General features: G+C 43.5%; 1 long non-coding RNA gene across 1 annotated transcript; it reads left to right on the top strand.

The window, feature by feature from the left end:
* The first annotated feature begins 2,767 nt into the window (after nucleotides 1-2,767).
* LOC311094510 lies at nucleotides 2,768-3,180 on the top strand. Its single transcript, XR_014608680.1, has 2 exons — nucleotides 2,768-2,942; nucleotides 3,019-3,180. It is a non-coding gene; the product is annotated as an uncharacterized lncRNA (long non-coding RNA).
* Nucleotides 3,181-3,969: the final 789 nt, after the last annotated feature.

Raw genomic sequence — 3,969 nt, 5'->3', positions numbered from 1 at the left:
GTGGGGTAAATTGAACCAGTGGTTCAACCTTTTTGAAATGGAGAAAATCGACTGAAATGTGTTGAAATAAAATATCTTTGTATAAGAAACATATTAAACTGCTATTAACATTTATATGCCCTAATATTTCATAAAAACAATACAGTCGGCCGAAATATGAAAGACAATATTTTGTTGACTAGTTTTGGATAAATTATAAAGTTTTTTAAAATAGACTATTGCCACATCAAATAAGCTTTTGTTTAGCAATTTCTGCTCATAAGATATATATATATATATATATATATATATATATATATATAATATATATATATATATATGCACAGTATTTATTTATTTTTGTCAAAAATAAAGTCATCAGCTAAGATGTTACTATAGTATTTGTTCCAATGTAGGCTATATTCAAATAAATGAATACATATAGTAAAATGTAGGCCTATAATTTATTTTTTACAAAGAAAGAGTAGGCTACATCTCGTCTCTTTATGCCGGACTGTCTGATAACAGGGTTCCCACAGGTCTTTGAAATTCTTGAAAGTTTGTGAATCTAAAAAAAAAAAAAAAAAATTGAAGGCCCTGGATAGTTTTTGAAAATAAACACACACAGATACAGGTCCTTGAAAGTGCTTACATTTATTTTGTGCAAGAAGTTTTCTGGAAAAAATTCCATATTATTCCCTCCGGTCCGCTAATATGTTATTTCGCCAACACGTCGTGGCCTATGCATTCTAGCTTGCTTGATTTACGTTAGTTACACACATTTACACGTTAGCTTAAGTCAGTGGTTCTCAATTCCAGTCCTCGTGACCCACTGCTCTGCACATTTTGTATGTCTCCCTTATTTTACACACCTGAACCAGATCATCAGCTCATTAGGAGAGACTCTATGAAATGAACTGAGTGTGTCAGATAAGAGAGACATGCAAAATGTGCAGAGCAGTGGGTCACGAGGACTGGAATTGAGAACCACTGGCTTAAGTGTTTCCCGCGTGAAGTATTTTGTGCTGTACGTTGTCATGACGTGCACGAAACTACTACGATGGAACCTCTGCGTTTGTTGCTGGACACAACAAATGTGTGAATTTGAGGGTATGGGACCTAGATAGTCCCTGAATTTGAAGCTAACCGAGGTGTGGGAACCCTGTGATATCCATATTTAGCTCTGCATGTGTCATAAAATAAAGCAACTCTGGTTTTTCAGGAGCTTCCTCTGTTTCTCTTATTGAAATATTGGGACTAGAGAGAGTGGTAATCTTGTGTAGAAATTATGTGCAATCTTGACACAAATGAATTCATTATGATCAGTGTATCACTTTTTATTGTAAACCTGTGGTAAAACATCAATGCTTGGGTTTTAAATCTTTAAGTAAACAACACAAATGCCAGCAAACGGTCGCTTTTATCATGTATGTTTTGCGATCTCGCTGTTTCCAGTGAATTCTTTCTGATTAGTTTTCTGATAAAACTTCCATTTGTTGGTGAAATGATGGGTGTGTGTGACGTTGTTCCAGAGAGGCGTGTTACGGGTGTGTTTTAGTGAAGCTCTGGAGCTTCTGGCCCGACAGTGGAAACACAGTGTGTTTTGGGCTCGGTGCTCCAGACCCGAGGCTATTAGCCCGACACGACCCGTTTAAAGCCCTGCTCGCACTGGCCCGACAGTGGAAACACAGTGTGTTTTGGGCTCGGTGCTCCAGACCCGAGGCTATTAGCCCGACACGACCCGTTTAAAGCCCTGCTCGCACTGGCCCGACAGTGGAAACACAGTGTGTTTTGGGCTCGGTGCTCCAGACCCGAGGCTATTAGCCCAACACGACCCGTTTAAAGCCCTGCTCGCACTGGCCCGACAGTGGAAACACAGTGTGTTTTGGGCTCGGTGCTACAGGCCCGAGGCTATTAGCCCGACACGACCCGTTTAAAGCCCTGCTCGCACTAGCCTGACAGTGGAAACACAGTGTGTTTTGGGCTCGGTGCTCCAGACCCGAGGCTATTAGCCCAACACGACCCGTTTAAAGCCCTGCTCGCACTGGCCCGACAGTGGAAACACAGTGTGTTTTGGGCTCGGTGCTACAGGCCCGAGGCTATTAGCCCGACACGACCCGTTTAAAGCCCTGCTCGCACTGGCCCGACAGTGGAAACACAGTGTGTTTTGGGCTCGGTGCTCCAGACCCGAGGCTATTTGCCCGACACGACCTGTTTAAAGCCCTGCTCGCACTGGCCCGACAGTGGAAACACAGTGTGTTTTGGGCTCGGTGCTCCAGACCCGAGGCTATTAGCCCGACACGACCCGTTTAAAGCCCTGCTCGCACTGGCCCGACAGTGGAAACACAGTGTGTTTTGGGCTCGGTGCTCCAGTCCCGAGGCTATTAGCCCGACACGACCCGTTTAAAGCCCTGCTCGCACTGGCCCGACAGTGGAAACACAGTGTGTTTTGGGCTCGGTGCTCCAGACCCGAGGCTATTATCCCGACACGACCCGTTTAAAGCCCTGCTCGCACTGGCCTGACAGTGGAAACACAGTGTGTTTTGGGCTCGGTGCTCCAGTCCCGAGGCTATTAGCCCGACACAACGCGTTTAAAGCCCTGCTCGCACTGGCCCGACAGTGGAAACACAGTGTGTTTTGGGCTTGGTGCTCCAGACCCGAGGCTAGCACTGGACTAGAAAAATGTGTATTGACTAGAAGTTTACGTTACAATGTTTGCCACATGCACTATAAATGATTAATGTTTAATTTCTTGTCTTGATGTGTTCAGACTAACGTGTGTTGTGTGTGTGTGTGTGTGTCAATGCGGATCTGCTGAACCGGTTCCTGACGTGTGTGAAGGAGAGCGGTGATGTGGATCAGGCCGTGGAGCTGGTGAAGATCTCCGCTGGCTTCTGTCTGCCCGACACACACACACTCATCCAGAGGATCCAGCAGGAGTTCGAGCTCTCAGAGCAGCACAAGTACGTCTCGCCTACATCGACGTTTTAGATGAATTGGAAGATTCAAGAATGTGATTGTAATCTGGTCCTCTTGCAGGAGCATCTTGTCTGATCTGGAGATTCAGACCTTTAACAGCGATTAAATCTCGGGGCGGTGTGGATGATCACAGCGGCTGAGTATCTGTTGAAATGTTTGGCACATGCAAAATTATAACTTGAGATAACACAATAAAAAAAAATCAATAGTTTAAAATCTTTAGCTCTTTTCCTCTCTGGGCTTTTGAGTCTGGATTCTGGCTCTGAATGTATGACCTTGTGTTTTTGTCCAAACTAATCTCCAATAGTACTGATCAAACACAGGATTGCAGTTCATTGGAATTATGAAATTTTATATATAATCGACTTAATTGAAATGTTACGTAGTCCTACTATTTTAATGTTGGTGCCAATGGGTGTGACGGAGTAGAGGTAATAAGAGCATTACTAGTGTAACTTTCATACGGTGTACAGGTGAAACCTCACAGTTACAATAACTTAGGACATTAAAGAGACCTTTCTACTGACTCTGGAAAACACCTGGAAGAAGACGCCCAGGGTTCCTGATCTCCTGCTGAACATGCCGGAGTCCTGCATCAGAACTGCAGATGTGGACAGAGAAATAAACTGCAGCGTCCGTGACGTAAGACGCCCGAGAATGAAGGACAGCTGATTGTCCTCGCAGTGCCAAACCACGTGTGACCATGTTTCACAAGTTCTTGTCACTATATCACTTCTGTCATATAACAGTCTTGAGTCTCAGACCTTCTCAATGATATGCGTTTTGTCAAGATTAGAAAAAGATTTGATGATAAAATACTGCAGTAAATTGTGTAATGTGAAACATGACACCGCCCACTAGGGGGAGGAGTTTTTACTTTTTAAGGTTTACTTTTTACTAAGGTTTTACTTTTATTTTTTTTAATGCTAAAACACATTTCTTGGAACCATTACCCACTTTCTCAAAACCTTAAACACAAAACCAAATCTTCAAACCACATTCAGAGAACCT

This window comes from Abramis brama (assembly GCF_963993115.1).
Source record: "Abramis brama genome assembly, chromosome: 13".
NCBI lineage: Eukaryota > Metazoa > Chordata > Actinopteri > Cypriniformes > Leuciscidae > Abramis > Abramis brama.
Note: the sequence above shows the minus strand (reverse complement) of the source record. Positions and strands in the feature narration are given on the sequence as shown.